Raw genomic sequence first — 22,943 nt, 5'->3', positions numbered from 1 at the left:
ATATATATACATATACATATATACAATGAGATATATATATATATACATATACATATACATATATACAATGTGATATATATATATATATATACATACATACACACACACACGCACACACACACACACACACACACACACACACACACAGACATTTTCACTTTTTTATTGGGAAAATACCGTACAGAGGGTTTGCAATTACATGGGCAATGTAATGAGTATATTTCTTACCAAGAATTGTTGCCTCCTCCTTTGTTTCCCCTACCCATCCCTTCCCATCCACCCCCCCCACCTACGGACCCCAAGCCAAAGTTGTAAATTTCCTTTTTCGACATAACGTCTTGTACATCTCATTGTTGCGATGCGTCCACCTGTATCCCTATTTAAACAATTTGTTTTTTTCCCTTCCCTTCTACAAATTATACCAACATCAAATACAGTGAAAACAGGGGTTGTACCATGGGGGAGGGACATGCAAAGCAACAAAAAAATCATCTTATAAGTTAGAAATAATCACAAGAAAGAAAAATCATTTGAATCCTTATCTTGGGGTTCATTTTGCCTAACATCTACTTATCTGACCGTTTCTACCTGTCTCAGACATATACTACTTATTGCAAATATGGGAAACCATGAGACCTATGTTTCTTTGGGCCTGGCTTACTTCACTTAATATAATTTTTTCCAAGCCTTTCCATTTCCTAACAAATGGAGCCATGGCATTCTTTCTGTTGAGGTATAGGATTCCGTTGTGTATATATACCACATTTTCTTGATCCATTCATCTACTGAGGGGCCTCTGGGTTGGTTCCATATCTTAGCTATGGTAAATTATGCTGCAATAAACATCGTTGTGCTGGTAGCTTAGTATGGTCTTGTTTGTGATGATTTGGTAAATGCCTAAAAGTGGGGTTATTGGGTCATAGGAGAGCTCTAAGTGGAGTCTTGGAAAAAATTATATTAAGTGAAGTAAGCCAGACCCAAAGAAACATAGATACTATGATTTCCCTTATTTGCAATAACTAGTATATGTCTGGGACAAGTATAAAAGTTCAAAAGCTATGTATATATGATCAGATAAGATGATGTGAAGCGAAATAAACCTCAAGATAGTGGTTTATCATCTAAATTGTGATTTTTTTTGTTTCTTTGTGTGTTCCTCCCACAGAGTATAACCCCTGTTTTCACTGTATTTGATGTCGGTGCCCTGCATCTTGTATACACACTTCTCTAGCTTGGGGAGGGGAAGGGAAAAAACAAAATGTTTAAACAGGGATACAGGCTGACCCATTGTAACAATGAGATGCACAAGACACTATGTTGAGAAAGGAAGTTTACAATTTAGGCAGGGAGGCAGAGAAGGGGGGAGGGGGGAGTGTAGTTGTGAAGGTGGGAAGGAAGGGAGGGTAGGGGAAAAACAAATGAGGAGGTAACAATGCTTGATAGAAAATGCACTCATTACCTTGCTCATGTAACTATAACCCCTCTATACAGTATTTTTACAACAAAAACCTCTCAAAAAAAGGAAGGTGTCATGTACACCAAGTATAGTAGCCCACATCTGTAATCCTAGCTGATTGGGAAGCAGAAATGTCTGAGGCCAGGCCAGAGAAATAACTGCCAAGACAGCCATCTCAACAAATGATCTGGCCATCGTGGTTCATATCTGTAATCCTACCTAATTATGTGGGAGGCATAGGTACAAAGTCTCAATCAATCTAAGATCAGACCTGGGCAAAAAGTTCAAGACCTCAAGCAAATAAAAGGGACTAGAACTATGGTAACAGTAGTTGAGCTGCTTGGTGCTATACAACCAAAGTCCTTTCTAGCAAGCAGAGAACCCCTGAATAAAACCCTAGTAATATTCTTCTCTTCCACCAAAAAGCCTAAGTAATTTTGTTTTATTGGAACATTAATTTCAAGGGCGCTGACAGATCAGAGATGATGACATTCTCTTTAAAATTAGGTATTCAAAAGAGACAAAGTTATTTAGGCTTTGAAAGAATTGAAAAGGAAGGAAAATGCATATGATTTTTGTTAGCTCCATAATTCTTGAAATCATAAAATGCATATATCCATGTATGTATGTATATACATGTATGTATATATACGTACAAGTGGTTCATCTCTTTTGTGTGTAGCAAATGGTACAAATGAATCTGTACAATCACTATTCAAAGGCATGAATAGACGAAGAGAATGAGCAAAGAACTCACTCAGGAATCTATTCCTAGCCAATAATCCTGACAATATTTTACATCAGTTTGCATGTGTCAGTTACTGCAGTACAGGGACAGTACGGCAACAATGGGATACCAGGCAAAAGAAATGAGAAATGAGATACAAATTGCACAATATTCTTTCTGATGGGTAAGTAGAATTTCCAGCGTGTGTGTGTGTGTGTGTGTGTGTGTGTGTGTGTGTGTGTGTGTGTGTGTATTACATTTTCTTGATTCATTTCTCTCTTGATGAGTAGATGAGGTGATTCAGTAAGCATGGTTGTGCTGAAACTTTTACTACATCCTAGTTTGTAAACATTCAGGTAAATGCCTAGGAGTAGAGTTGCTGGATAATATGGAGTGGGTAGTCAAAAGAGGAGTGAAGGTTGAAAATGAGAAGAATGAAAAGGAGAAAAGGGGTGAAGTGCAGAGAGGAATCCAGTAAATATCCTACAAAATTAAGAAGAGTAAAGGAAGAGGTTCATAGAGGAGGGATGGATGAGAATGTTGAAAGGGTTGTCATTGATCAAGGTATATTATATGCATAAACTGCTTTGTTTAATGATAACTCCTTTGTTACTTAAAATAATAATTAAAAAATCATGTCCCTAAAATGTTATGTCATTAGAAGCAGAGCATGAGAATCTGCTCAGATCATTTCTAGGGTCTATAAATCTTTTTTCATTAGGATGAGTTTCAGAACAACACTAATGATGCATATTATATGAAGAAAAATTAATGATTTCCAGCTATTTAAAATAATTATTTTTGGAGATATGGCTCAAGTGGCAGAGTGCTCCCTAGTGAGCAAAGCTGTCAGATACTGAATTCAAGCCTTTCATTTAATTGTAAAAACACTGTACAGGGGGGTGAAAATTACATGGGCAAGATAATGAGTACATTTCTTATCAAGCATTGTAGCCTCCTCCTTTGTTTCCCCTTCTCATCCCTTTCCATCTGCCCCTTGCCCCCCCCCACCCAATTATCCCCACTCCTGCCACCCTCCCCGCACCAAAGTTGTAAAGTTCGTTTTTGACATAACGACTTGTACATCTCATTGTTGCAATGGTTCCACATGTATCCCTATTTAAACGATTGGTTTTTCCCTTTCCCCTCCACAAATTATACCGACATCAAATACAGTGAAAGCAGGGATTATACTGTGGGGGAGGGACATACAAAGCAACAAAGAAATCATCTTATAGATGTGTTAGAAACAATCACATGAAAGAAAAAAACATTTGAATACATATCTTAGAGTTCATTTCCCTAACATCACCTTATCTGAACTTTTCTGCTTGATTCAGACATATACTAGATATTGCAAATAAGGGAAAACATGAGACCAATGTTTCTTTGGGCCTGGCTTACTTCACTTAATACAATTTTTTTCCAAGTCTTTCCATTTCCTAACAACTGGGGCAATGTCATTCTTTCTGATGGAGGCATAGAATTCCATTATGTATATATACCACATATTTTTGATCCATTCATCTACTGAGGGGCATCTGGGTTGGTTCCATATCTTAGCTATAGTAAATAGTGCTGCAATAAACATAGTGGTACTGGAAGCTTTAGTGTGGTCTTGTTTGTAAACATTTGGGTAAATGCCCAAAAGTGGGATTGCTGGATCATAGGGGAGCTCTATGTGGAGTCTTTTGAGGACCCTCCACACCACTTTCCAAAGTGGTTAAACAAGTTTACACTCCCACCAACAATGCAGTAAGGTTCCCTTCTGTCCACATCCCCTCCAGCATCTGTTGTTATTAGAGTTCTTGATATTAGCCATTCTAACTGGGGTGAGGTGGTATGTCAATGTTGTTTTGATTTGAATTTCTTTTATGGCTAGGGAGGTTGAGCATTTCTTCATGTGTCTATTGGCCATCCTTCTCTCCTCTTCAGAGAAGTTTCTCTTTAAGTCGTTAGCCCACTTATTTATTGGGCAGTTGTTTCTTTAAAGATTTGTTATTGGGGGATTTAATGTTGTGAGTTCCAAGTATATTTTAAATATGAGAACCTTGACCATTGTGTGGCTAGTGAAGATCTTCTCCCAATCCGTGGGCTTTCTATTGATCTTGCTAGCTATGTCCTTTGCCATGCAGAAGCTCTGCAACTTCATGCAATCCCATTTGTCCAACCTTTCTTTGATTTTTTTCTGTTTTGGGGTCTCTATTAAGACAATTCCGGCCTGTGCCAAGGAAACCTAGGGTTTCTCCTATTCCATCCTGTAGTGTTTTGAGAGTGTCAGCTTTGACTCCGAGATCTTTGATCCATTTGGAGTTGATTCTGGTGCAGGGTGATATATAAGGATCTAGCTTTAGTTTTCTACAAGTAGTTAACCAATTTTGCCAGCACCATTTACTGAAGAGGCTGTCTTTCTTCCATTCTATTTTTTTAGCTCCCTTATCGAAGATTAAATGGCTATAGGTCTGTAGGTTCATTTCTGGGTTTTCAATTCTATTCCATTGGTCCTGAGGTCTGTTCTTGTGCCAGTACCAAGCTGTTTTGATTACTATGGCTCTATAGTAGAGTTTGAAATTTGGTATTGATATTCCTCCAGCAGTGTTCTTTCTGTTGAGGATCGTTTTTGCTATTCGGGGTCTTTTATTGTTCCATATGAATTTTTGGATTGCTTCTTCTATTTCCTTGAAGAATGACTGAATTCAACTCTTGATCTCGAACATAAGTAAAAACAGTCAATAAAAGTCAATCACTTTCCTGGGCACTGGTAGCTCATGCCTTTAATCTTAACTTTAATCAGAAGGCAGGGATCTGGGGATCTCAGTTCAATGTCAGCTCAGATAGGAAAGTCTGTGAGATTCTCATCTCCGATTTACTGCCAAAGAAAGCTGGAAGTGGATTCTTGGCTTTTAGCCTAGAGCAAAAAGCTCAGGAACAGAACCCAAGCCTTGAGTTCAAGCCTTAGAATAGTGCAATACATACACTAGGGAAGTAATTCACTCAAGTTCTCAACCTTTAATTTCCCAATCCTAACTCTAATCCTGGTCATAACCCTAAGAGTAACCTTGATGATAATAGTAACTCAATCCTAAAATTAATGGAAAATACTCAAGTTTAGATACATCTTTACAGATACCCACTGTCTTTGAAATGATTTGCACTTTGCTCCAAATTCTACATATTCCCTGACTTGGAATCTGAAATATATCTTGTTCTCTATTATGAATCATTAACCTCAAATCCTCATATCATGAAAAATAACATAGTTTCCACTGATTTTTAACTTTTACAGAACTCCTGTATCTCCAAAAAGAAGTTGCAGGTTTACTTAAAATCTACTCTAGTTCCTAACCCTTACTATATATCTAAACCTTACTAGAAACCTAACTCTAAATTTAACCCCATTGAACCCTGCATAGAAAACTTAGAGAAACTCTGTAGTTTCAAACTTATTTTACTTGAGTTTCAATAAGTTTCAAATAAGTTTACTTGAATTAAAATAAGTTTCAAACTTATTTTACTTGAAAGTGTTAGCAGAAAATTCAGTTTTACTTTAAAGCTTACCCTTCCCTAACCCTAAGCCTAACCTGAATTAGAAAAGTAACCCTAACCCTGGAACTAATGGGCTTTGGATTCTAAAAGCCACACAAATATATTAGTTTTTATTCATCCTTTGATTTAACTCATCTTTCTTAAAATATTTTGTAGTTTCATTCATTATCCTGCCATTATTGTAACCCTAGCCCTAACTGAAATATTGAGGCTAACCCTCACACTAATTATAACCTAATCTTAATATTGTTAGCAGTTTCCTGTTTCACATTAATCCTAATTCTAACTCGACTTGTTATTCGAAGATTTAGTTTCAGTTGAACCCTTAATTTTCCATTTCCCTAGTGCTTACACTAACCCCAACTGGAACTGAAACCTAACACTCTGATAGTCCAATTCTAATGTTTAAGAAAAAAACTTTAGTTTTAAATCATTCTAATGAACTCTCCAGGTTACGCTCTGGAAATTAGTTTCAGTTTGCCTTATTCCCACAAATTTTCTGACTCTATTTCTGAAGTTATCTTGTTTCCTAAAATGAACTATTATATTACTTGTATTCAAATTCTCTTTATCAAGAAAAATTCTGTAGTTTCCATTCATCCTACCTTTTCCAGAAACCCTGTACCCTAAAACAGTTTCAGATTTACTTACTATCTAGTCCATTACTTAATGCTAAGTCTCAGCCTAAACCTGTCTGGAAAACTCTCATTAATCGTTATGAGAATGATCACTGAGAAATAAATATAATGATAATGCTCTAGTTACTATTCAATCTCACATTTTTGCTTCTACTTGTAAGTGAAAACTCAAGTTCATACTAAAATCTTTCTTATTCATAACAGTAATCATAATCAGAACAAAACACTGACCCTAATCTTAATCCTAATTATATGACAATACTAACACTAACACAACTACACTAGTTTTCACTCATCCTAAGCCTTCCAAAAATAGGTTTCATTTATTTTTTGAATATCTTAGTCATTTTCCAATCCTAACTTAATCTTATCGGGAACATTGACAATAACCATAAGCCTAATTGTAAGTAGATTCTAATACAATACTCTAGTTCACATTCATTCTAATTCTTTCCAGGTTTATTCTAAATTTACCTTCAATTTGAGCCTCATTTTTTTCTCCTTCACTCTAACCTAACCATGGCTGGCATTCTAACCATAATCTTGACACTAACAGTATCCCAATTCTAAAATTTATGAAAAATGCTCATTTTTGCAATCTTAACTGAAATTCCACTTGTAATTCTTGAAATAAATTGCAGGTTTTCTGCAAACTCTACAGATTTTCTCACTCTTAATTTTGAATGTATCTTGTTCCATAAAAGGAATCATTATACCCATTGATCTCAACTCCTGATATTATGAAATACATTGTACTTCCATTATCCCGGCATTTCTTGAATTCCTTAGAACCTAAAATAAGTTCAACTTTACTTATCATTTAACACATTTCTTTTTTTTTCTTTTTGTCGGTCGTGGGGCTTGAACTCTGGGCCTGGTCATGATCCCTGAGTTCTTTAGCTCAAGGTGTGCCCTTTACCACTTGAGACACAACACCGCTTTTGGGTTTTCTGGTGGTTAATTGGACATAAAAGTCTCACAGACTTTCCTGCCCGGGTTAGCTTTGAACTGGGATCCTCAGAAATCAGCTTCCTGAGTAGGTAGGATAATAGGCACAAGCCACTAATTTAACCCATTTCTTTACTCTATCCTCTACCCCGATTAACCAGAAACCTAATCCTAATCACAGTCTGATTTAACACCAAATGGTTAATGTAAGGAAAATAGTCTAGATTCTATTCAACCACACATTTTTTTGCTTCTACTTCTTAGTGGAAAACTAAAAGTTACCCTAAAGCTTATCCTTCCCTAACCCTAACTAGAGCAAAATAATATCTCACACTTTAAACCAAATCATATCTGAATGTTTAAAGTAATATACACACTGGTTTTCATTCATTCTAACTTTGATGCCATTCATTCTTCTTAAAATATGTGGCAGCTTTACAAAATATCTTCCATCTTTTTCTCATCCTAACCCCAGCTCTAACTGGAACACCTTGCCTAATCCTAAGCCTACATATAACTGAATCATCATGTTAATAGCAAGCCTCTTTTTTCACATTTATCCTAAATCTTGCTCAGCGTGTATTTCTAAATTTTACTTGCATGTTGAACCTAAATATTAAGTGTTTTCTATTTCCTGGCAAGTTTTATTTTTCATTATTTCTTAACAATTTTATTTTGTTGTAAAGATGCTTTAAAGAGTGATTAAGTACATATGTAACATAAGGAGTACATTTCTTGTTAAACATTGTTACCCCCTTCTGTCTTGTTCTCCCACTATCCCATTCCTCCCCACTTCCCTTACTCCTCCCTCCCCATGGTGTAAACTTCATTTTCAACAGTGTCTTTTGAGTATCATTGTTGCAATGGGTCATTCTGTGTTGAACCTAAATTTTCTATTTCTCTAATTCTAATTCTGTCTGGGACCCTAAACCTAACCATAATAATAATGATATCTCAATTCAGAAGTTAATAAAAAATATTTAAGTTTTTATTTAGCCTATTAATCCACCATACATCTTGAATTAAATTGTAGTTTAGCCTAAATCTTCCAAATTAGTTTATATGTACATATACAAAGACCTAATTTTATGTGAAAAACAGAAGATCTTTGGAGAAAGAAGTAATTAAACTGAAATAGAGGGAGTATAATCAAATGCTTTAAATATATTATAGAATTGCCACTTCTGACAATTAATAACCATTAAGAAAACAACTAAAAATTAATAAATAAGACATTGCCTTCTAGTGTTCTTTAAGAGAGCCATGATATGTCTGGTGAAAAAAATACTTGTGTTAGATAAACTTTGTTCATGCATAATTTATATTGTTATTGGCCAATTATTTAACTTAATGAATAAAAATATGTCAAATAAGATTCCATGACAAAAAATATAAAACAATTATTTAGCAATTGTTTGAGAAAAAGTTATAATCATGAGTTTTAAGAAACTGAATTCCTATTTCCCAGAAAGCAATGAATTAGGTTTACTAATCTAGTATTTGTAGCAAGTTCAGAGAACATAATTGGCATGAAAAACAACTAACTGTACATCTTCTTTCTTGAATGAGTGATATTTTAAACATTATCTTTTATTCAAATGAATACTTAGGTTTACATTTTACATTTCAAAATAAATGCAATTTTATCTCTTTTCAGAACAAGTACTTACACTGCAATTAAATGTACTAGCATATTCAAGTATTAAAAAGCTAAATTTTCTATGTTTGAAATGTAGCTCTCCATGTTCAGAATGACATTATTTTTTATTCACAAATGTCTAACCTTGGATTTTTGCTTCATCAATATAAATTGTCTCGTGAGGTTGTAGTGAAGGCTCCAGTAATCAGAATGGTCAAAATGATTTCCTGAATTCTAAATTTTAAATCTAATCATTTTTAGCCTTTGATTATATCACTTATTGTCTCTTCAGAGCAATTAAACTAAAATAAATACTACTTTTTAAACATTTCACTCACATTGTAAATAATATTAACATAGGTAAAAAAGACACTAATAAATAAGAAATTATTTTCATTAGTTTTGCTTAATTTTAATTTACTTGTAGCAAAAGGTTAAAATGTCAGGTCTCTTTCTTTCAATGTAATAACATACATTTCATATTATTACTGTCTCTTTATAGAAGCCTGAAATCACTATTTCAAAGTAACACAAACAGAAAAAAATAAAGGGCTACAACCATCACAAATCCTAAATTATGTGAAAAATCCACAATATCAAAAATAAACCTGAGGAAGTGGAAAAACAATGGCAGAAAAACAACAGAAAATTACCCTGGCTCTAGCTAATGAAACAGATATTTAGAGTCCTAGCAGGTATTCCACTTCTAGCAGGTCAAACCAAGTCAGGTATAATTATATATAAATATATAATTCAAAAGGAGATCTTATACTGTCTTGACAAGAAAACAGAAATCTATGAAAAGTTACCCAGCCAGGCAGGTGACTGTTGTGACTGTGTTGACCAACATATTCAAAAGCACAGCTGCACTGTGGAAATAAAAGGGCCACATGGGCGAAAAAGCAGGAAAGAGGCAGTCACATCCAAACACAGACACAATTCATCTTAACACTGGACAGTTTGAACTCTCATTGGAACCACAAGTATTAACATGACAATATCTCACCACAAATGATCTCCAATCCTACACTTAATCGTCTAGACAAAAACCTAATTCCAGAAAAACAAATCACAACAGAAGACCAAACCAAAACTGCAAATCAACCAAGAACATAGAGAGTCACCTATTAAGATCACAGATCCCACAAATAAAAGCCAAGAAATCCACCAAATGGACAGAAAAAATAAAAAAAATACAAGAAAACTGATGTCACTGTAGTATAATTCACACAGGAACTGACCAGACATTAGAACAGACAATTAAGGACCTAGAAGAGAGTATTCGAAATACATTACAAATACTGCTGAAAATGTGATTAATGAAAAGATACAAAACCTCTACAAGGAAATTTGTGAAAAAGATGAGACCAATCAAAGATTAGCATAATAATTCATGGAGACTACAAACAGAAAGATAAATAAATTCTGAGAAGGCAAAGGAGTCCAAGGAAAAATTCATTAAATAGTTAAAAGGTATGAGAGAAGACACAGCTAAAATAAGCCCCTCCAACTCCCCTACCCAAAGAAAAGATGTAAAGAAAGTCCACACAAGACCTAAAACAAAGCTTTAGTAAAGATAGAAGCCATAAAAAAATGGCCAATTAGAAGACAGAGAATTCAAAAACAAAGTAGAAAGTCTCCACAGCGAATAGATGACATAGAAGATGTTAGGCATCAAAGACAGACTAGGTCTAATAGAAAAGAGGAGCTAATCATTTAGAACAAATCCAATGAATAAGAAATGATCTTGCTGGAAGTTCAAGATTCAGTTAGAAGATTAAACTTTGGGGAGATAGGTATCAAGAAGGAGAAGAGCAGGAAACAAAATGGATGGGAAACATATTACAGAATTCTAGCAGAGAACACGCCAAACATCCAAAAAGAAAGGCTCATTCATAGAAAAGAAGCCTTTAGAACACCAAACAGAGAATACCAGAACAGAACAACCCACCACCACATCATAATCCATTAGAGGATCATTAGAGATCAAGGAAAGGATTCTTAAAGCTGTCAGGAGAAAAGATTGATTATTTATAAAGGATATGCAGTCATAATAAATAATGATTTCTTAGCTGATATGGTAAAAACGAGAGCCTGGCATGATATATGGCAAACATTAAAGGCAAACAACTACCAATCCTGAATACTGTCCCAAGCCAAACTCTTCTTTACATTTAAAGGATATATAAAAATATTTCATGGCAAAGAGAACTTGAAACAACTTATCCCCACCAAATCAACAAGATAGAAAATAATCAAATATATCCTACATAGAGAGGCCAAGAAGAACAGGAACTGGTTATATAAAATGCTCCCTACCAGTGAAAGGATATATTTTTTTATTGTGAAAATACTGTACAGAGGGGTTACAATTACATGGGCAAGATAATGAGTACATTTATTATCAAAGCATTGTAGCCTCCTCCTTTGTTTCCCCTTCCTATCCCTTCCCATCCTCCCCCAACCCTCCCACCCAGTCCTCCCCACTCCCCCCCTGCACCAAAGTTGTAAAGTTCATTTTCATCATAAGGACTTGTGCATCTCATTGTTGCAATGGGTCCAACTGTATCCCTATTTAAATGATTTGTTTTTCCCCTTCCCCTCCACAAATTATACCGAACAAAGTAAATATAATAAGAATAGATGAGGCACAGCTCCTAACAGCAGGAATTATAGATATTTCCCAGCCTTAACTCTCAATATCAATGGACTTAAATTTCCAATTAGAAAACACAGATTAGATAGTATTATAAAAAAACAAGACACATCCATCCAGTGTCCACTAGAGATACATTTCATTGACAAAAACAAACACATACTCAAACTGAAAGGCTGCAAGGAAATTTTTCAAGCAAATGGATACCATAAACAGGCCACAGTAGAATTACTAACATAAAATAATGTAGAACTCAAATTAAAATTAGTAGGAAGAGACATTACATATTGATAAAGGCAGCTCTCCATTAGGAGGATACAACAAGTGTAAATATCAATGCCTTGAATCTTGGACCACCCCACATCATCAACCAAATACTACATAACCTAAAAACACATCTCAACCCATCATTGTCATGCATGGATTGGTTATCCAGGAAAAACTCAACCAAGAAACTGAAGACCCAGGGCTGGAAAGATGGCTCAGTGGTAGAGCACTTGCCTTACATTCATGAGGCCCTGGGTTCGATTCCTCAGCACCACATAAGCAAAAAGAAAAAGCCGGAAGTGGCGCTGTGGCTCAAGTGGTAGAGTGCTAGCCTTGAGCTGAAGAGCTGAGGGCAGTGCCAGGCCCACAGTTCAGGCCCACGACAGGACCCAAAAAAAACAAAAAAAAGAAACTGAAGACGTAAATAACTGCATTGACCACCTTGCCCTAACAGACATCTACAGAATATACATTCAGTATCAGTATGTACATTCTTTGCAGCAGGTCATGGAAGATTCTCCAAAATAGAACCCATCCTATGTCACACAGAAATTCTGTCCAAATTGAAAGAATAATTAATTGAATTCCCATAACTTGTCAGACCACAGCAGAATAAACACAATTAAACAGCTAAAGCAAAAAAAAAAAATTGTCAAACCTATGAAAACTGAACAACACATTGCTGAATGACCACTGGGGCACTGAAGAGATTAGAATGGAAATCTGAAAGTTTCTAGAATTTAAGGAAAATGAAGACACAAAATACCAGCTCCTCTGGGACATATTAAATGCAGTACTTACAGGAAAATTTATAGCTTTGAATGCCTATATCAAATAATTGGGGAAATCTCAAATCAGTATTTTTATTATGGACCTAAAGCTCCTTGAAGAGAGGAACAAGTCTAAACCTAAGTAGGCTGAAACAAATAAAAAAGTTAAATCAGAAATAACTAAATAAAGACACAATAAAACATAGGAAGATCAACCAAACAGAGTTGGTTCTTTCAATAAATTAACAGACTTGACAGACCCTTACCAAATCTGACTAAAAAGAGACCTTATATAGATTGGGAGGTCTTTAGTTGCTCTGCAACATACAACGGCCTCATACCTCAAATATTCTTAGAGACCCAAAATTAAACCCCCCCAAAAAACAAATCCTCATAGAAACAACAACCCTCATAATATAAGTGAGCTTAAGATTTAAGGAGAGACCTCTCTGAAGAAGAAATATGAATGGCCAATAGACACATGAAGAAATATGCAACATTTCTGGCCATAAAAGAAATGCAAATCAAAGCAAAATTGAGATTCCACCTAACCCCAGTTTGAATGACCATAATGAAGAAAACTAATAATAACAGATGCTGGGCTGGTGGGGATGTGGCCAAAAAGGAACATTACTACACTATTGGTGGAAATGTAAACTTGTTCAAATATTCTGTAAAGAAGTATAGAGGTTCCTCACTGGAGCTCCCCTATGGTCCAGAAATGATGGATCAAGGAAATGTTGTACATATTCACAACAAAATTCTATGCTTCCATCAGAATGATTGACATTGTCCCATTTGTAAGGAAATGGAATCGTTTGGAAACATAATAATTCAAACAAGCCAGACCCAAAGAATCAGAGGCTACATGTTTCACTCATTTGGAAAAACTAGGATATGTCCAGGATATTCACAGTAACTCAATAGCAATATGTATATCACCATAAAATGATGCTTATCAAAATGAGCTCCAAGAAATGGATACAAGATGATTATATAGCGAACTGTTCTTAGTTATTTCTATTTAGTTTTCCCCTTTGGTTTATTCCCAGTAATCACTGTTTTTGATTTCTGTACCCTTTGTCTTACACATAAGTTTATCTGATTTGGGGAAAGGAAAGGAAATCACAGAAATGGTGGGACAAAGATTAACCAAAGCAACAGTGATATTCACTAGATACTATGTTAGAAATAAACTTTACAACTTTGTGGGAGTGGGATGTCAGGGTTGGGGGAAGCAGAAAAAAATGAGGAAGGGGTAACACTGTTAAAAATGTACTCATTTGGGCTGGGAAGGTGGCTCAGTGGTAGAGCGCTTGCCTTACATGCATGAGGCCCTGGGTTCGATTCCTCAGCACCACATAAGCAAAAAGAAAAAAGCTGGAAGTGGTGCTGTGGCTCAAGTGGTAGAGCACTAGCCTTGAGCTGAAGAGCTGAGGGACAGCGCCCAGGCCGAGTTCAGGTCCCACGAACAGACCAAAAAAAAAAAAGCTACTCATTACTTATGTAACTGTAACCCACCTCTCTGTATATCACCTTCATAATAAAAAACAAAACAAAACAAAACAATTAGCGAACTCATTCAAATACAGAAAATTAAAGACAAAAATGAGACAACACAACAGATATAAGCAAAATTGAGAATATTATAAGAGAATACTTTGAAAATCTTTTGCCAATCACCTGAAAAATCCTGGGGAAATTGATGCTTTCCTATACTGGATCTGAAACAAGAAGTAAAACATAAAAAGAAATGAAAATGAAATGTCAATAAACCACTTCCCATTCCAGAAAAATCTACGACTCAATGAATTTACCATGAAATTAAGGCCTGCAAAGAACTTACAATACACAGATGTAACTCTTCAATGGAATAGAAAGGGAAATGGAATTATCAAACACATTCTATGAAGCTAGAATTAGACTCTTCTCCAAATCACATAAGGATTCACCAAAGAAAGAGAACTATGAACCGAACTCTTTGATAAGCGATGATGCAGTGGACTTTCTAACAAGAGCAATAAGCAAGAGAAAAACATAAAGGGGATCCAAATAGGGAAGATGTAAAACTATCCCTTTTTACAGATGTAATGATCCTGTATTTAAAGGACCCTATAGCTTCCTCCTTGAAGTTACGAAAGGTGATGCTAACCTTCAGCAATGTAGCAGGGTATAAAAACCACAAGAATTAGTAGTTTTTCTGTGTTACCAACAATGGGAAAATCCATGCTGAAATCCAAAAAACAACCTCATATGTATTAGCCTTAAAACCAAATCAAATCTAAACTAAACAAAACAACAACAGCAAAACTAGGAATTAATTAATTTAAGTAAAATGTGAAGGACCTCTACTGTGAAAACTTCAAAACTCTAAAAAGGGAAATTAAGGAGACTCAAGGAAATGGAAAATCTTTTAATGCTCCTGGTTGGAAGAATTTACATGATGAAACTGCAATGCGGCCCCCCAAAAATTGACAATGCAATACTCATCAAAATCCCAACTATATTCTTCAATACAGTAGAGAAAGCAACCCAAATTTAATATGGAATTACTAAATTATAGGTGAAACAGAAGGCTTAGAAATGAATTCATGGCCTATCATGATCTCACACACACACACACACACACACACACGCACACACACACACACACACACACACACAGTGGAATTCTACTCACCCATCAGAAATGATGACTTTTCACCAGTCTTAAGGAAAATGAAAGGCTTGGTAAAATTATACTAAGAGCAAAGAGAACAGAATGCAGACTCAGAGCAATATAGGTTTCATGGATTCATTCATTTTTGTTAGCTAGAAGGTGCCCACAAATCTACAAGTAAACAAGACTGATTCTACCTCCTCCCAGTAAGAATGGCCATTATCAAGAAAACTAACAATAGCAAATGCTGACATGGATGTAGCCAATTGGGATCTCTATTACACTGTTGGTGGGAAATTAAACTTGTTCATCCACCGTGGAATGCAGTACGGAGTTTCCTGAAAAGACTAAATATAGATCTCCCTGAAGACCCAGTAATTCCCCTCATCAGCAGTAATTCAATAAATAACAAGCAAGCTCACATGAAAGCTATCAGCATAACCATGTTCAGGGCCCAGGCCCAGTGTTCAAGGACTGGAAAAAAAGTTACCACTTCTGGTATTTGTTTTTAAAAATATGAACTTTTGACATAAGAAACCAGATCATTCTATTTGCAGTAGCTAGGATAGGACTTAAATGTTGTGGGTGATAAAATGGCTTCTTTGTTGAATGTTAGGAAAAGATGTAGGCAGTCCAAGAAAAGGGATATTTTTTTTTTTTTTTTTGGGTCTGGTCGTGGGGCCTGAACTCTGGGCCTGAGCGCTGTCCCTCAGCTCTTCAGCTCAAGGCTAGCGCTCTACCACTTGAGCCACAGCGCCACTTCCGGCTTTTTTCTTTTTGCTTATGTGGTGCTGAGGAATCGAACCCAGGGCCTCGAGCATGCAAGGCAAGTGCTCTACCACTGAGCCACCTTCCCAGCCCGAAAAGGGATATTTTTTTGTTGTTGGTTGAGGGGCTTGAAGTCTGGGCTTGGGCACTGTCCCTGAGCTCTTCAACTCAAGGTGAGTTCTCTACCTCTTGAGCCACAGTGCAACTTCTGGTTTTCCTGTGGTTAAATGGAGATAAGAGTCTCTGGGACTTTCCTGTCTAGGGGGCTTTGAACTGCAGTCCTTAGATCTCAACTTCCTGAGTAGCTAGGATTACAGTTGTGAGCCACTGGCACTAGGCTAAAAATGGGGGGATTTTAGAAAAGAAAGTCCACCTCTTTACCTGTGTCTAAACCTCAGATATCACTATTAGAACACTTCATCCTCAACTCATTTCACCAGACATTTGTAAATTTTCTCTTTCCCTTTATGTAGGAATACTGCAGTCAGTATCAACTCAGCTGTGGGACTGGATCAATTGTATGTTAATTGCTAGCACCTAAATCAAGAACTGTTACATCAAAACAAATGAACCCCTCACTTGGAATAATTGTATTCTTTTTATTACAAATCTGTGCTTTATCAATTCCTAAGGTGATATTGGACATCCTAACAGGGTGTTGATATTTTCTTTCTCTTCAGCAATTGTCCTTCTCCCACATGTGTTCAAATATTTAAGATTTCAAAGATTTCCATTGATAATTCATTAAGCTGACCTCTAAGATAATGTGCAATTCTTGAATTTGGTCTGCTGTCTTGTTCTTACATGCACAGTCTTTCTATTATTTATTTGTTCTACAAGGAATTCTACTTTCCAATCTTCATGTGATCAATTATAGTCCCTTTCATCAGTCTTTCTGACTCTCTCTCAGGAGTCTCATTTGAGTCTGTCTCATAAAAAATGTATTAGTTATCAGCTAAATGACTCTCAATTTCTGTTTCTGGCCTGATTTCATTAGGCTGTGATAGCAGCCCTGACTGGCTGTGCTTACTGCAGTGTTTTTTGTTTGTTTTGTTTCTGGTTTTGTTTTGTTTTGTTTTAGAGGTCTAGGATTACTATTCAAGGTAGTAGCTTTTCTGGGCCCCTGTGATCCCCTGGCCTAGAGTCAATGGTGTTAAGATGATTGATGATTGTAGAATACACTTTGAATTATTACATTAATTCACGGAATTAAAAAAGTAATAATATATTATTTGTTTAAATTCTCCTTCTCAATTTTACAATTCATGATATATATTAGTAAAATTAGGTTCACTTTCTTCTTTTCTATAGCTGCTAAAAGTAAAATTATATATTAAACATTCAACATTAAGAAATCAATAATAAGTAACCTATTATTAAAATGATATAATACTAAACTGTGATTTGAATTATAGTTCTAACAAATTGTGATGTAAACAACAATTAATAGAATTATGGGTAATATTTTTTAAACTTACCAGCTTTTTATTTGTTTCCTAATTGTCTCATTTGTAATTTTTGGTCCAAGCCATCTCTTCATCCTTATTGTTTAGTTTTCTATTTTATCTCTACTGGTTTGTATTTTGTTTTCCCTTTTTAGTGACTGACATGAGGCTGAAAATCTGTATGCTAGTTAATTACTTCCTATGTTAAAGTAAAATTATTGTTCTCCACAGCTGTTCTACTATTTGTATAGTATTTTCCCCAGTCCCATATCCTGTATTGCTGCTCCCATGTATTTTATTGTATTTTTATTGTGAAAATACCATACAGAGGGGTTACAATTACATGGGCAAAATAATGAATACATTTCTTATTAAGCATTGTTGTCTCCTCCTTTGTTTCCCCTTCCTATAGCTTTTTTACTTTACTTTTTATTTAAATTTTACTGTCAAGGTAATGTACAGAGGGGTTATACTTACATAAGTAAGGTAATGAATTCATTTCTTTTCTAATTTGTTATCCCTTCCCCCATTTTTCTCCCTCTTCCCTCCCAGCAGCCCCTCCAGATTATTTCCAACATATTTTCTTCTGTGTATCACTGTTGCATAGGTTCCCCCTTTGTCCTTTGCCTAGACATTTTTTCCCTTTCCCTTCCCTAGTTCAGATTAACATATTTATAATAACCAGGGTATCAAAATCAAATACTGTGACTACAGGGGATACACCATAGTTGGGGAAAACACAAAAGGATAGAAAGAAATCACACAATACATTAAGAACAAAAACAACAAAGAACATGTCTTGGAGTTCATTTCACTTAGAATCACCTTATACGATCATATGTACATAACTATAGGGCTATTCTGCTCATCTACTAAGATTATCCTTGATGTACACAATAATGCTCCCCTATTACTCAGTAATCCCACTGCTGGGCATTTAACCAGGTGGCCACAAGCAAGGCCACACTAAAGCTACCACCAAAATTATGTTTATCACAGTATTATTTACCATAGCTAAGATATGGAATCCATCCAGATGCCCCTCAGTAGATGAATGGATCAAGAAAATGAGACACACACACACACACACACACACACACACACACACATGGAATACTATGCTTTCATCAGAAAGAACGATACCACCTCATTTGTAAGGAAATGGAAGTTCTTGGAAAAAATTATATTAAGTGAAGTAAGCCAGACTTAAAGAAACATAGGTCCTACGGTTTCCCTTATTTGTAATAATTAGTTTACACCAAGGATAATCTCATGTCCTATGTTAAGCATACAACATTATTGCTATATTGTTTGTTATTATTTCTGCAAACAGGCAGGTATATTTAAAGAATTATGCTCATCTTATCCATTACTGGAGGAAGAGCATCCAAAAGAGCAACCCCTACTAGGAAGAACAACTCCTACTTATTTAGCTTCATTCCTATGTAAGGCCAGTGTTGTCCCCTGTATCCTCATGCTGTACATTACAACTCTATACCGGTTCACCCTGTATATCTACTATCTTCTACATTGTGACCTAAATGCCCCAGCAATTCCACTTTGCTTTACTTTTCAAAAAATTTCACTCTTAATGTTTGAGGTTGGTGTGTGTGTGTGTGTGTGTGTGTTTACAAAAATCAGAAGACAACATTTTTCCTCATTTACAATATATCTTTCAGGTCATTATAAGTTGTGGCTAATGGGAGAAGTCTCTTGCTATTTTAAGGATGAAACAGAAAAATATATTTGTGCATGCACCACAGTTGTTTATTAGTCTGTAGTTGAACACTGAATTTCGATTTATATCTTGGCTGTTGTTGTGAATAAGGTGAATAACAATGAACTACAGATATATTTATGAGTTACCCAGAGAGAAATAATCACATGATTGGTGGGTCAGGTGATATTTCAACTTTGGATTTCTTTAGAAAACTGCATACTACTTTCTACAAGGAGAGTATTAACCTGTATTTTGACCAAGAGTGTAGAAAATTTCCTTTTCTCCACACTCTCACCAGCCAACCTTATTACCTTTTGAGTTTTTTTAAAGGGCATGTTTTTAATGTGTGCAATACCCAAGATGACCTCAGACCCAAATCCTTTTACTCCAACCTCCTAAAAGCTTCGAATTACACGTCTTTACCACCACACCTGGTTCCTTTGATTTTTTTTGATAAGAGTTATAATAGTTATGAAGTAGTATCATAGTAATTTTGAATTGCATTTCTCTAATGACTTTTGTTTACAAAACATTAAGCCAGCATAGAAGTTGTATTAAACACAACTTTGTAAACCCACTGGCGATTTTCAGAGCTTTTTGGTAAACATATCTATTCAGAAATTTTGACAATTTTTAATCAAGTTTCTTGTTAATCTCATCTTTAATCTCTCTGTACAAAATCAATAATTTCAAGGTAGTAGAAAGGAAAAAATAAAGCAACTCCTAACATTTTTCAGTTTTCAATAACATGATATTGCTTAAATCATTTTCTGTTAATGCTTGAGACTATATAACTCAATTTAGTTATACCTTATACAAGGCTATGTATTTTATTTTACGTTGATTTTTCTTTCCAAAGCTTGTGTGACTAATTTCCCTTGGTTCCTTTCTGTCTCATCTAGTTCAGATTTCAAACTGAAGAATAAATGGAAGGAACAAACAAAAAAAAATACAGTTCCTCTCATCTGATGATGCCTCTACAAGAATGAGGAAAGACCTATGATAGAATATCAAAAAGACAATTCATTCTTCTAGGTCTTCTTTATCTTTGTGATGTAACTTAAATGATGTAACTTAAATGGAAGGAAGCAAACCAAAAACTTAGTTCCTCAAATCTGATGATGCCTCTACATGAATGAGAAAAGACCTATGATAGAATATCAAAAAGACAATTCATTCTTCTAGGTCTGCCTTATCTTTGAGATGTAATTTAAATGATGTAAAACACAATATACTGCTCAGATACTTTTGTTTTATCAGTTTTGTACATTTTCTTTTGGACTTCATCTCAGTCTACAACATTCCTTCATTATTATGTCCCTTATATTTTTACACTAACAAGACTTAAGATAACCAGTTTGATTTACAGCATGAGAAGTTATCTACCCGGCTTCCTTGGAAGTAGAGCATGATTAATAGATAACATTGCTCACTACATGTAATGGTTTCTGTAATACTTATGACATTCTATTTAGTATTTAAAAAAAAACTTCTGGCTAAACTCAAAGCTCATGCATAGAAGTTTATGTTAAGTATTTTACAAGTTTTATTTCTCTTAATTCTTAAGATAACATTTGCTATAATGCTAATGTTATTACTATTTTAGTGTTGGGAAAAATTGTAATTAAAGGCACTAAGTGCATGGTCCAAAGACACACAGTGAGGAAGGAAATGAGTCAAAGTTTCCAAAAGTCTTTCAGCAATACACAAAAGGTAGGTAAATTCTTTCCATTCTCTTACACTCTCAATTCAATATTCATATTGTCCAAGAAATTATAGCATAGCAAATATTGCCCATCGTGATTGTTTTCTATCACATTTTGTCTTCAACACAGACTGTGTTGGTGACATTGGATTATCATGCACAGAGCTGAGCTTCTAAATTGAGGTCCGAAGAGAAACAAATTTCTTCGTCCCACAGTTCCAGTTTCCTTTTTTAAAAAGTACCAAAACTTTTAAATATCATCACTTACTATCTTTTAAGAATCCAAAAATGAAATAAATTCACATTTAATCAATCCAAAATGTTTTAAAAGTAGGAGATAATTAAACAGGCCCCCATGAAGTAAATTTTCTTCTACTTTTAAAATTATGCTGAAAGCCTTGTATTGGCTAGTCACACCTGTAATCCTATCTACTCGGGATAGCTACTCAGAAGCCTGGGATCTGTGGATAACCATTGGAAGTCAATCAGGGCCAAAAAAAAAATTCATGAAATTATTTTTCAAAATTTTTAATGAACTAGCAAAGACCCAGGAAAGAAAATGTAGCTCATATAGTACCTCACCAACCTAGAGAAGAAAGGCCTAGCAAGACCTTTAAGCCCTGATTTCAAACTCTGAGCATGCCAACACACATGCATGCACATGCGTTCACGCGCACACATTTTTTCCCTTCCCCTCCCCAAATTAGAGAAGCGTACATACAAGAGGCAGATGCACCAACTTCAAACACAGAGAAAACAAGGGTTATAGCGTGGGGGAGGAACATACAAAGAAACGAAAATTCACATTGCACATTATAAGTACGTTAGAAACAATAGCAAGAAACAAAAAACTACTTGTTTCCCTATCGTTTCTGTTCATTATCATTTCTGTTCATATGCACATAGCTTTTGACCTTGTCTGCTTAACCCAGACATATATTCGTTATTGAAAATAAGGGAAACCATGGGACCTGTTTATTTGGACTTGGCTTACTTCACTTAATAAATTTTTTTCCAAGTCTTTCCATTTCCTAACAAATGGGGCAATGTCATTCTTTCTGATGGAGGCATAGAATTCCTTGTGTATATACATCACATTTTCTTGATCCATTCATGTAGTGGGGACAGCTGGTTGGTTCCATATCTTAGCTATGGTAAATAATGCTGCAATAAACATAGTTGTGCTGGTAGTTTTAGTATGGTCTTGTTTGTGATCATTTAGTAAATCCCCAAAAGTGGGACTGCTGGGTCAAAGGGGAGCTTTATGTGGAATCTTTTGAGGAACCTCCATAATGCCTTCCAAAGTGGTTGAACAAGTTTACACTCCCACCAAGAATGTTGTATGGTTCCCTTGTGGCCACATCCCCTCCAGCTTCTGTTGTTGTAAAAATATGGAACACACCACGAATTTGCATATCGTCCTTGCGCAAGTGCCATGCTACTCTTCTCTGTATTGTTCCAATGTTAGTGTATGTGTGGCTGAATTGAGCACAGAATATTTTTTATATCAAAAGTGCAATTGTGGGGGCTGAGAAGGTGGCTCAGTGGTAGAGCGCTTGCCTTACATGCATGAGGCCCTGGGTTCGATTCCTCAGCACCACATGAGCAAAAAGAAAAAAGCTGCAAGTGGCGCTGTGGCTCAAGTGGTAGAGTGCTGGCCTTGAGCTGAAGAGCTGAGGGACAGCGCCCAGGCCCAGAGTTCAGGCCCCACGAATGGACCCCCCCCAAAAAAAGTGCAGTTGGATTTTATTAAACTAGACAATTCAACAAAAAGTAAGTTCAAAAGAATTGTCATGAAATTTTAGAACCATATATTTCTTACATAAGCACAAATTTAAGAATAAAGTCAAGATTGACATGTCAAAAACAAAGTAATTCCAGATATTTGTTGCTCAAGAAATGTGTAGGAGGGGGATTCAATTATTCTATACAAGGCACCTGTCATAATGAACCCTGCACCAAGTGTTAAGGTTTGTTAAAAGTTTTAATGTTTTAAATA

General features: G+C 35.5%; 1 non-coding gene across 1 annotated transcript; it reads right to left on the bottom strand.

Moving 5' to 3' along the window:
* Window positions 1-22,329: 22,329 nt before the first annotated feature.
* Window positions 22,330-22,436, bottom strand: LOC122095026. The gene has a single exon (XR_006145001.1). It is a non-coding gene; the product is annotated as a U6 spliceosomal RNA (small nuclear RNA).
* Between the last annotated feature and the right edge of the window lie 507 nt (window positions 22,437-22,943).

Source organism: Dipodomys spectabilis, unplaced genomic scaffold (genome assembly GCF_019054845.1).
Source record: "Dipodomys spectabilis isolate Male_0828 unplaced genomic scaffold, ASM1905484v1 ptg000012l, whole genome shotgun sequence".
Classification (NCBI taxonomy): domain Eukaryota; kingdom Metazoa; phylum Chordata; class Mammalia; order Rodentia; family Heteromyidae; genus Dipodomys; species Dipodomys spectabilis.
Note: the sequence above shows the minus strand (reverse complement) of the source record. Positions and strands in the feature narration are given on the sequence as shown.